This window comes from Gopherus flavomarginatus, chromosome 1 (assembly GCF_025201925.1).
Source record: "Gopherus flavomarginatus isolate rGopFla2 chromosome 1, rGopFla2.mat.asm, whole genome shotgun sequence".
Taxonomy (NCBI): domain Eukaryota; kingdom Metazoa; phylum Chordata; order Testudines; family Testudinidae; genus Gopherus; species Gopherus flavomarginatus.
Window position 1 is genome coordinate 35,150,739 of NC_066617.1, and position 11,964 is coordinate 35,162,702.

Genomic DNA, 11,964 nt, shown 5'->3' on the forward strand with positions numbered 1-11,964 from the left:
TTGAAAGTCTACTCAGTCCTACTTCTTGTTCAGCCAATCGCTCAGACAAGCAAGTTTGTTTACATTTGCAGGAGATAATGCTACCCCCTTCTTGTTTACAATGTCACCTGAGAACAGGCATTCTCATGGCACTGTTGTAGTTGGCGCTGCAAGATATTTACACGCCAGATGCACTAAGGATTCATATGTACCTTTATGTTTCAACCACCATCCCAGGGGACATGCGTCCATGCTGATGATGGGTTCTGTTTGATAACAATCCAAACCAGTGCAGACCGACACATCTTCATTTACATGATCTGAGTTAGATGCCACCAGCAGAAGGGTGATTTTCTCTTTTGGTGGTTCGGGTTCTGTAGTTTCCGCATTGGAGTGTTGCTCTTTTAAAACTTCTGAAAGCATGCTCCACACCTTGTCCCTCTCAGATTTTGGAAGGCACTTTAGATTCTTAAACCTTGGGTAGAGTTCTGTAGCTATCTTTAGAAATTTCATATTGGTACCTTCTTTGTGTTTTGTAAAATCTGCAGTGAAAGTGTTCTTAAAATGAACATGTGCTGGGTCATCATCTGAGACTGCTATAACATGAAATATATGGCAGCATGCAGGTAAAACACAGAGCAGGAGACATATAATTTTCCCCCAAGGAGTTCAGTTACAAATCTAATTAACACATTCTTTTTTTTTATGACCATGTCCTCTGGAATGGGGGACCAAAGCAGGAAGGGGCATATCAATGCTTAGTATATCTGGCATGTAAATACCTTGCAAGGCCAGCTACAAAAGTGCCAATGCCTATTCTCACTTTCTGGTGACACTGTAAACAAGAAGCAGGCGGCATTATCTCCTGTGAATGTAAACAAACTTGTTTGCCTTAGTGAATAGCTGAACAAGAAGTAGGCGCTGAAGTTTTACATTGTTTTGTTTTTGAGTGCAGTTATGTAACAAAACAAAATGTGCATTTGTAAATTGAACTTTCACAGCAAAGAGGTTGCACTGCAGTACTTGTATGAGGTGAATGGAAAAATACTATTTTTTTAATCATTTTTACAATGCAAATATTTGTAATAAAAATACACGTTGATTTCAATTACAACACAGAATACAATATACATGAAAATGTAGAAAAACATCCAAAATATTTAATAAATTTCAATTGATATTCTATTAACAGTGTGATTAAAATTGCAATTAATTTTTTTAATCATGATTAATTTTTTGAGTTAAACACCTGAGTTAACTGTGATTAATTGACAGCCCTATTTTGTTTGTTTATAACCCTGTCTATCTATTTCTTGCACTTGGTATCACTTAAACCTATGGCTTTTTGTTTAACAAACATGTTTTACTATGAGCCAATTCAGTGCATTGATTGAAATAAGAGTGTTTGTCAAGCCCCAGATAAATTAATGAGTTGCTGTTTATGGTCTTTTTAAAGGAGCAACAAACTTAGTAACCTCTATGAGTGTTCCAGGAGAGGGCTGATAGTTTTGGGGTAATTCAGGACTGAGGGGAAGTTGGGGGTCACTATATGAAAAACTGGGCAGGTGGAAGCCAGGATGTTACTTGAATGCTTGTAGGCTAGTTGTTAGTGTCAGGGCTGTGAGCCTCAGCAGCATAGCACTTAAGGCACCCAGAGTAGCAGGTCAGACAGTAACACAACCCGCTACTGGTCTGGGTTGAACTCTAAAGTGTCCCAAACCTATTTACAGTTCCAGGGTACCTGCTCCTTTAACCTCCCTCGGATCTGCCCCTCAAATGAACATTCCAGCCTCAGGCCTTTAACCATCACTGCTCTTGGGGCAGGGATCCACATCCTTCTCCATCCAGATGTGGGGTTAGGCTGCAATCCCCTTGCACTCATTGTGATTCTCCCCCTGCAGATCTGACTAATGTCCATCCCCTTCCTTTCTGATTTCTCGCCAAGAGCTATGTATAGTGCATGTCTATGGTTACAAGTGACTCAAGCAGGTCTTTCTGTATATTTAATGAAGGACAAAAATATACTGAGAAAACATAAAAATATGAAAAGGATTAAACATTTTATTAGTAGTCCCCCAATAGTCTTATGGAGACCCTGGCAGATTCCATCCTCTACAGACCTTCAGCAGGATGGAGATCTTCCATCAACAAAAGGTCATGGTTATTTGCTGGATCAAAGAACTTCTGGGTCAGTTCAAGCTTCCCTTTATCCTCCAAGTTGTTCTTTCTGACTTGTTTCTGTTCTGGGACTGCTTTTCTCCAGTGTAAGGAAACAATTCCAGGGGATAATACTTCCCTGGAACCCTTTATAGTCGCAGCAATGGGCACAATCACCCCCACCACCCACACTGTTTTTAGTTGCTAGAGAAGCGGGGGTAATGCTCCCTCCTGGAGTAGAATACAGTCCCTAAAGATATTGCATATGGCTGCAATAACTGTCACAAACACAATGATGTGACTCACTTAAAGAAACTCTGGATACAACAGAAGAGTTATTTTCAGTCTCCCCATATTTATCTCACAGTTGCACAGAGGAATCAAAAATATACTGAGCAGTACTGCTGGGAAACACAGACTTTTCAGATAACAACTGATAATGAGACATCAAGTCTTATTTGTTCGTGAAGGGCCCATGGCCAATTTATTGACTTACAACTTATAGGTATCCCAGACGTGATCCTTAGTCCAATCAATCCAAAGAATATTGTGGATTGCTTAATTATTTGAATGTAGGATGGCGACTTGTGTTCTTTTATAAATAGAATGAGAGGAAATTATTTTTTTTTAAATCTTTTTTCCTAGGCAACTTAGTTAAACACTCTGTTATACTGGATCTGGAACTTCACCAGCACATCTCTATCATTTAATCTGACTGGTTTTTCCTAACCTTCATTCACTTCCTGTTGTCCAGTTGGCTGTTGAAACACCTTCTTTTGAACCTGCAGCCTCTGAACACTCATAAAAATGATGGCATATTCTACAGGTAATGATAACACAAGAAGGGTTTAGATTAGGGCCCTTCAAGTTATTTAATTATGAACTACATCTTAATAGTGTTTGTGTCATAAACAGTTCCCCTCATTACAGATTACATTAATGATCATCCCTTACAATACATACACTATACACTTCCCCTCCCTTTCATACTGACATACCATCTCTGTGGAGACAGCATAAATTCATTATATGGAAAAGTAATGGTAGGGAAGGATTTAATGTGTTTTAACTCTTTCTAAATCCAATTTAGAAGCTGGAAACAATGATGCAAATCGGTACCATGTGACTAGACAGCTGTTTGCTGCTTCATAAAACACAGTCTGAAAACTGCTGATTTAGAAAGAAAAAGTTGATTTATGATGTATGAAATTACCATATTGTCAGAGAGTTTTGATGTTTCATTTGATATTGGACCAAGTTCTATGGTCTGTAGACAGACATCACTCCCTGTGAAGTCAGTGTGAATTTTTTCTGAGTAAGGATAAGATGAGGATTGAGGAATATGGTTCATCAATTTCAGTAAAAGGGATAATATGTTTTCTGTACACTATTGATCAAACATTATGTACTCGTGTCATTAGGTAACACCTATTCATACAACTCTACACTCAGTTCTATAAATGCAAATTCCACTGAATTCAGTGGGAGTTGCACTCATGCAATTTAGTACAGAACTGGGCCCATTCCTTTCAATGTAATATGTGGAAACCCAAAGGATGACTTTTGCCCTATGTATTCATTTTCTTTGTAATGGTGTCATGATATATTCTTTGAAAAATAAACCAGAAAAAAATTCAGATGTAAAATCAGCCATACAGTCATACATGTTTTTAGTACGTGTGGCTGTGCAGACATAGGTGCTTTTGAAAATGTTACCCAGGAGATTTAGGTGCCTAAAAGTATGTCTACTGGCCAAAAGAGGCCCACCGCAGTGAGTCTCGGAGCCTGGGTCAACTGTCTCAGGCTTGTGCTACAACACTGAAAATAGCAGTGTAGACATTCCCACGCAGGCTAGAGCCTGGGCTCTCAACCCGCCCCCTTGCCAGGTTTCAGAGCCCAGACTCCTGCCCAAGCCCAAACATCTACATTTCTATTTTCAGTCTGTAGTGTGACCCCCCCGCATGAGCCCGAGTCAGTTGACCTGGATTCTGGAGTTGCTGCCTTTTTTTCTGTTGTTTGTTTTGTTTTGTACATCGTAAGCACAAAAGGTCTCTTAGGTGCTTTTGAATTTTTTTTCATTGTCTATAACATTCACCACTGGAGTATCTGAGGCACTAGTAACGCCCTTCCAAGAAGAATATACAGAGAGGGAAATGGAGGCAAATCTGAGAAGAAAAGAAAAAGAGAATATATTTTCTTCAGTATTTTTTCTTATTAGCCCTCTAATTTTTTTTAAAAAAATGTCATCTGTTGGGAATGGTTTATGTTCCAGTGCAGGTTTTGGACAGATCTGATGTTTCCTCTCTTTTTCCATCCTCTGAAGCATCAAACCACAGCTAATTGTGCACAACAATGCTGCCAGCCTCACTCTCACACGCATAGTGCCCTCAAGCTCACAACAAAGTCTCTATAGTGGATGTGGGATTTACTAAAGCCAGTTGCAAATTCAGGGTTTAGGTTTTGTCTGTAAATTAGGCCATGTGTTACTGAGAAAGCACTATGTTAATCACAATCATGAGGGCTTGCCCAGCTTGATAAACAAGGGACGATCAGCATTATAATCCAATCAGGTCTAAATTAGGTTGTAGGCTTTTTTTTGGACAAGGACTGCCTCTTACCATGTATTCATGCAGCACCTTGTACCAAGGAGGGGGCCCATTCTACTATGAGCCACTCTGTACCACTGCAATAAAAACACAATACAAATTTGAAGCATTGTCTAATTAACAGACTGCTGTGTGTACTCTTATTTTCTTTGTCAAGCATTATTTGTACTTTTTTGTGTTTTGCATTAAAAATGCAAAGTTCTTTAAACAGAGATTTTATCTGGCAAAACAAAAGTGGAAACTGCTTCCTCTGAATGCAACGGTGTGTGGTTATACCTTATATAGCTTGGCTTTAAATATTGTATAACTGATAACTAATTAACTACATATGGGATTTCCTTGACTCACCACCTGTGCATAATGCTGTTCAATTCTTCAATGAGAAAAAGTACTCCTTAGTTCATTAAAGATTATATTTTTAAAGAATAAATCAGCCGTAAACTGGACTTGCAAAGTTACATCCTTTGGATACAGGCACAATATTTTATTCCAACATGAACACAGTGGCTTTTTGTTTGCCAGTTATCCATATTCATTTACCTAGTTCTGATTAGAACTGTGAGTGGGTTAGGTTTGTACAGGCTGGAAGGGAACCGCTACCTGCAAGTTCACTAGGAGGAGAGCCCACATTGTGGACATATTGAGCTTGAAAACAAAGGTTCAGTTGAAACAGATATGAAGTTTGATCCTTTCATTTTCACATTGATGCAACTATTTTGCACAGTTTTACTTCTCCTTACAAGGGGTATATGAAGAAATACTTGTTGCCATCACTAGATTTACATTTTGCAACATTTAGATTTATAAGAATATTAATGAATATTTGTTCAGAGCTTTGATGATCTAACACATTATATACGCACTGAGGTATTATCCAATGGGGCTTTGCAGAACTCCACCTTTTGGCTGAGTTATAAACCTTTATAAATGTATAAATAATTATAAATTGTATTATTCATATTTTTTTCTTTTTACTCTTGAAGAGTTTAAGATTTAATGTAGAGTTGTACAATAAAAAGTTCAAAAGACCTTAGTTTTCTGAACTACAGGTTCTTAGGTGCTTACACTATTTCATGTATCATTTTTTTAAAGAAGCTTTCAACTTAAGTAAAATCAAATCTTGCTCCAATTTTATTGTCAAGATCAGTTGCTCCAGGGTGATGAGGTGAAACAGTCCAAACTAGTCTGGAATGTCAACAGTTAATTTTCAATAAATTAAAATAAGTGAAGATTAAAACATAAGAACGGCCGTACTGGGTCAGACCAAAGGTCCATCTGGCCCAGTATCTGTCTACCGACAGTGGCCAATGCCAGGTGCCCCAGAGGGAGTGAACCTAACAGGCAATGATCAAGTGATCACTCTCTGCCATCCATCTCCATCTTCTGACAAACAGAGGCTAGGGGCACCATTCCTTACCCATCCTGGCTAATAGCCATTTATGGACTTAAGCAGCTTAAGATTGTCTCTGTGAGATTTCAGTAATTAATTTCTAATCAATGAATATAAAGGAATGATGTTCTAAGTGCTCTAAAACAGAAGAGAAGGCAAAAGAAGGAACGCAGAGGACAGTAGCTGCTACTACTACAGTTCAGAATTAGTGTGTTGCTTGGTTTGTTTTCAGCTGGGTTATAATTTGTCTATCATAAATGGGTCAGAAGATTTGCTATGAACACTTTGGCTCTGTAGTTGTGTAACATACAACTGTTTGGAGGCCTGGCTATGTGAGATCTCTCTCCCTGTGAGATACCACCAAAGTTATTGGAGACATTTAACCTTGAAGTCCTAGAGTTTGAATGGAAGGAGGCTGGATGCCAGAACATTTTCCAGGATAGTTTCTTGATTTTGGCATTCATAGGCCACCAGAGCCTGGATTAGTAGAAATTATAGACACACTCCAAAAGTTATTTTTAAATTTGTAATGTAGAGAGAGAATGGCTTGAGAAACTAGGGGATAGGTGTGAGCTTGTTATGATTATTAAATCTTGTTTGAATATTTTTTAAAATAAAACTGGTATTTTATCAGACATGAAAAAATCCACAAAACTTCAATTTTTTAGTTTTTAATGAAAAACAAAAAAAGAACAATTTTTGATTTTTGGAACTGAAAAAGATGATTTGTTTTTTTCTGTGTTTTGTTTCCTCCTTCATAAATACTTGTTCTCCTTTTTGTCTTCCACCAGCCCTTATGCCATTCCCCCTTCATTTTTCTTTTTTCATTTTGCTACTGGAAAAGGAGGGATTTAGAAGGGGGTGAAGGGGGGGAAATCAATCCCTCAAAAAGAATGAAACAGTTTTGATTTTGGTTTAAAAAAAATACCATTCCAAATTTCAATTTTTTGGAGGAAAACTTATTTACAATTTTTTGACCAGCTCTGCTTATTATTATAATGGGTATACATTATTATTATGAAGTTCATTATCTAAACTATGAAGTTTTGTGTTTTGGTTTAATCTTTATTAATTTCTAGATACAGGAATAAATACTTCACAGAAAGCAACATAAACAAAACTCAATAACAAAATAGTACAACTTAGTGCTCGTTTCATGTTTCTAATTTGTAGGAACCCTATAAAAAGGAATGAAACAAATTTACAAAACAGTGTAAAATAAGAATCCATATTTCAATGCCCTAGGAAAAGACAAATAGGTGGGAGGTGAGGGACTTAGGTGTAAATAGAAAGCTAGATGTTCCTTACATCATTCCCAATAAATATAATATTCAAGAAAAATGGTTGTACAATGACCTTCATGTCTGGACTTCAAAGAAAGCCTTACACATCTGATATTAGAGAAATTGTTCAAGAAGAGGTCATCCATTTGAAAACAAATTTCCTTCATAAAGTTAATTAGCTGCATAAGTGCTGGCTGCATAACTTAGAAGTGCCCCAGGCAGGAGTGCCAGCAGCCTTTTTGGTGCCCTAGGCGGTGGAAGGTCACGCCCCGGAAATAGTGATGACGACCACAGCGGCCGAACATCCGGCTGCCGCGCTCACCACCTCCCAAATGTTAGCACCCTAGGCAACCACCTAGGTCACCTAATGGGTTGTGCCAGCGCTGGCCGCAGGACTTTCATTCATGAATCAGTATAATTTATACATGTTCATACTATTTCTCTGTTTTTTTGTTCCTTTGTGAACGTGAGCGCCCCCTTTCCTTGACTTGATTGAATCATCAGGCTTGCACAGAGATACATGTTGAGGAATACTACTTTCATGGGACATACTTAGAAGTGCTGTATTATTGTCATAAACAGATAGCTAAGGGTTAATGTTCTTTGACCTGGAAAGGAGTAACCTGAAACATCTGACCAGAGGACCAATCAGGAAACAAGACTTTTTCAAATCTGGAAGGAGGGAAGTTTGTGTGTGAGTCCTTTGTCTTCTGCCTGTACTCTCTTGGCTATGAGAGGATTTTTCTGCTTCCTGCTTTTCTAATCTTCTATTTCCCAGTTGTAAGTACAAAAGATAAGATAGTGATTTATAGGGTTTTTATTTTGTATTTACATGTGTATAGTTGCTGGAATGTGTTAAATTGTATTCTTTGTGGATAAGGCTGTTTATTCATATTTCTTTTAAGCAATTGACCCTGTATTTGTCACCTTAATACAGAGAGACCATTTTTATGTATTTTTCTTTCTTTTTACATAAAGCTTTCTTTTTAAGACCTGTTGGAGTTTTTCTTTAATGGGGAACTCCAGGGAATTGAGTCTGTGCTCACCAGGGAATTGGTGGGAGGAAGAAGTCAGGGGGAAATCTGTGTGTGTTAGATTTACTAGCCTGACTTTGCAGTCCCTCTGGGTGAGGGGGGAAGAGAGATTAGCTCTTGGTACTTCTGTTTTCCAGGACTGGAAATAGGGAGGGTGGAATCCCTCTGTTTAGATTCACAGAGCTTGCTTCTGTATATCTCTCCAGGAACCCAGGGAGGGAACACCTGGAGGGGGGAAGGGAAATGGTTTATTCCCCTTTGTTGTGAGACTCAAGGTTTTTGGGTCTTGGGGTCCCCAGGGAAGGTTGTTGGGGGGACCAGAGTGCCCCAAAACACTCTAATTTTTTGGGTCGTGGCAGCTTTACCAGGTCCAAGCTGGTAACTAAGCTTGGAGGTTTTCACGCTAACACCCATATTTTGGACGCTAAGGTCCAAATCTGGCAATATGTTATGACAATTATAAGGCACTTTTAAGCAAGCTCCCCCCCAAAAAATCCATTTTGTGTATGTACATCACATACTCAAGTCCCTCATGGACTTCTTGTTGACTGCAATGACAGAGGGGATAGAGGGGAAATGAAACAGAGGGGAAATGAAAGAGGGAAGCATTGATCAATCATATCACTTATACTGACAAATAAATCCTCTATGAATATGGAAAATTATCTGATAACTTAATCAATGTGTCAGCATTTTCAATATGAAATCAACCTGGACATTGTAAGCAAAGTAAATAATTTTAATTTAAGCCATTCATTGGCCAGAGATATGTGGACCCCACACTCCTAAAGAACCTGCTGCTACATATAGACCTGCTACTCATTTGTATTCTCTTTCAGTGCTGAGAGGTGAGTTTTGGGATTTCAAGATTATTACATGAAATTGTCAATCAAAGTTGTCGAAAATCTCTTGAGCCTTCTAATTTCTCTCTGACTCTCTCATAAACAGTCCTAAGTAGTTATGTTAAAACAATTTATAAGGGACCACATTGCTCAAACCCTTTATAATCAGGTATATATCTAATGATAAACTAAAAAAACCACAGCAGAACACCACATATACACAAATTGTCAAATAACTGTTTCACAATCTTACAGGTTTTCACCAAAGCTTCCACTTTTCTAGTTTCTAAATGCAAAGATTATGTTTTCCTCCACTTCATATGAATGCTGCGTCTCTCCATAGTTATATTACATCCTTTTCTGAAAGTTATCAGACTATTATTACAGTTCTAAGATCATCAAACTTTGCAAAATTGTATATATTTAGTTTTTCTTATAATACATCCTAATAAAATTTTCCGCTGTCATCTTTTTCTCTGCTAGGCATTCTTCTTTTGTTTTTCTTTCCAAAATTCTACCAGCTGTATCCAAAAACCAAAGTTGATGGAATGGTCCCAGAGATCTCAATGGAAATGGATTAAAGCTGGCCAGAAACCAAGAATTCTGAGTCACAAAAAAAAAATGTGATTTTGAAATTTGTTTTTGGTCCACATTGTAATGAAACCAAGCCTTTCAAAATTCTTCAGAGGGGATGGGGGAAAGAGACAGACAGATGTCCCAGAATAGCCAGGTGCTTAGCACACTAGCCTAGAATGTGGTGTCCTCACATTCAAGTCCTGTATCCTAGGGAAGTGTTTTAACCACCAGGTTATAGAGCCAGTCTGTCTCTGGCCCAATTAATATTTAATTATTTATACAAAGTGGAACTGCTCCAAGAGAGACCTAATCTACAGCTTAGCAGAGTTTACAAAGGAAGGATCAAACAGCTCAAGGTTCTGTGCCATCTTTTCTTGGAGACTCCTTACTGGAGAGCCCTCATTCCATGGCTGTAGTGGAGCCACACTGCTAGAGCATGTAGGGCTGCCAAGGGCCAGAACTAATGCAACAATAAAGGTGGTTTCTTTGCCCTGAGCCCGCCACATCTTGCATATTTGTAGTGAGAAGAGATGATCCCAACCTTACATTTTCATCTTCATCTTGAGTATAAAATGTTAACTGATGTGTTTTGCTATGGATCCTTTATTGTAGGGGAATTTCAATATCAGATATGTAATCATACAGATATGGCATTTACTGGTGGAAAATGAAAGCTTGGGCATGTAATATCTATCTATCTATCTATCTATCTACACAATTGATAGGATATGGGATAACCGAGCATTAAAAATTATTAATAGCAATTACTAGTACTTTAATTTGAGTTTGGGTTTTTTTTTAGTAGCCTCTGCAGACATTTAAAGCAAAATATATTGATGGTAGATGTTTTCATTTTCAACATTAATGCCTTTTAAGACTATAAGGATACAAAAATATTAGACACTTTAATCAAAATTTCAAAAACAGCTCATTTTTAATCCCATGAATTCTAAAACATTTCTGTTAATTAAATATTAACAATAACCAGATATCCTCCTGTAACTAAATAGTAAGTGTGTTAAATTTTAAGAGAAACAACTTCTTTTCCAGAGCCAGAAGACAATTAAATATAAGGTTTAAGAGAGAGAGCAGTCATATTACACTATGAAGCCACTACCATACCTCCAAAACATCAATAATACGTACTGCGTTCGTACCAGCCAGATTTTTTTCAGAGGGTGCGGTTTTGTCCCTATATCAGTTTCACATGATTTTGGGTTTAATTTCTCACATTTTCCACAGTTCTACTTACTGCCAAATCAGGATCTCTTTTGGTAGTGTGCATCTGGATATAATCCTGCAGTCACATCCATGCCTCTCAATTCCTATACCCACACACAGGGCCAATCGGGGGTAGGGGGAGGGCCATTTGGTCTGGGCCTCAAGCTCAGAGGGGGCCTCAGATTTAGACACTTGTTAATTTTTTGGCATTTGATAAGTTTCACAACTTGTTTTTATGTGCATCCCTACTGGACCAAAATGTGACACACTCTTTCAGCTTGGAGCTGCAAATTTAAGCAAATACAAGATATGATTTGGTAAAAGACAAATTTTTTTGTTAACTGATATAGATTTTGTCATATCAAATGCATCTGTTCTCTCTGATCAACGACGATGGAGCATCAACAGAGGTTGGAGGAAGCTGAAAGACTGAATATCAACACATGAGTGTTCAACGTCATACAAAGAAAACTATGTTCCATGGAAGTCAGCCAGTAGGGCAGCATCAGCTGAAAGTTCAGCTGACTGAACTCTCTATAGAAATTAATAACTGGAAAAAAACTTCTTGAGAGCATCCTGAATGTCATTCTTTTTCTGAGCGAGCCGGGATTGGCTTTCTTTGACTCTAGTTCCAGTCAATGTATTGGTGATCGTGCAAAGGGAAACTTTCTAGGCATCAGCATATATAACCCACTTTTATCAGAGGATGTTAAATGTGTTCAAGAATTGCAAGAGAGTTAAGCGCATGCAAGTCCATTATCTCTCCACATGCATACAAAATGAGTTTATTGAGCTATGTGGGTCATTTGTACAAACAACAATTCTTGATGAGATTCAAAATGCCAAGTATTTTCAATCATTGTTGATGCCACTCCA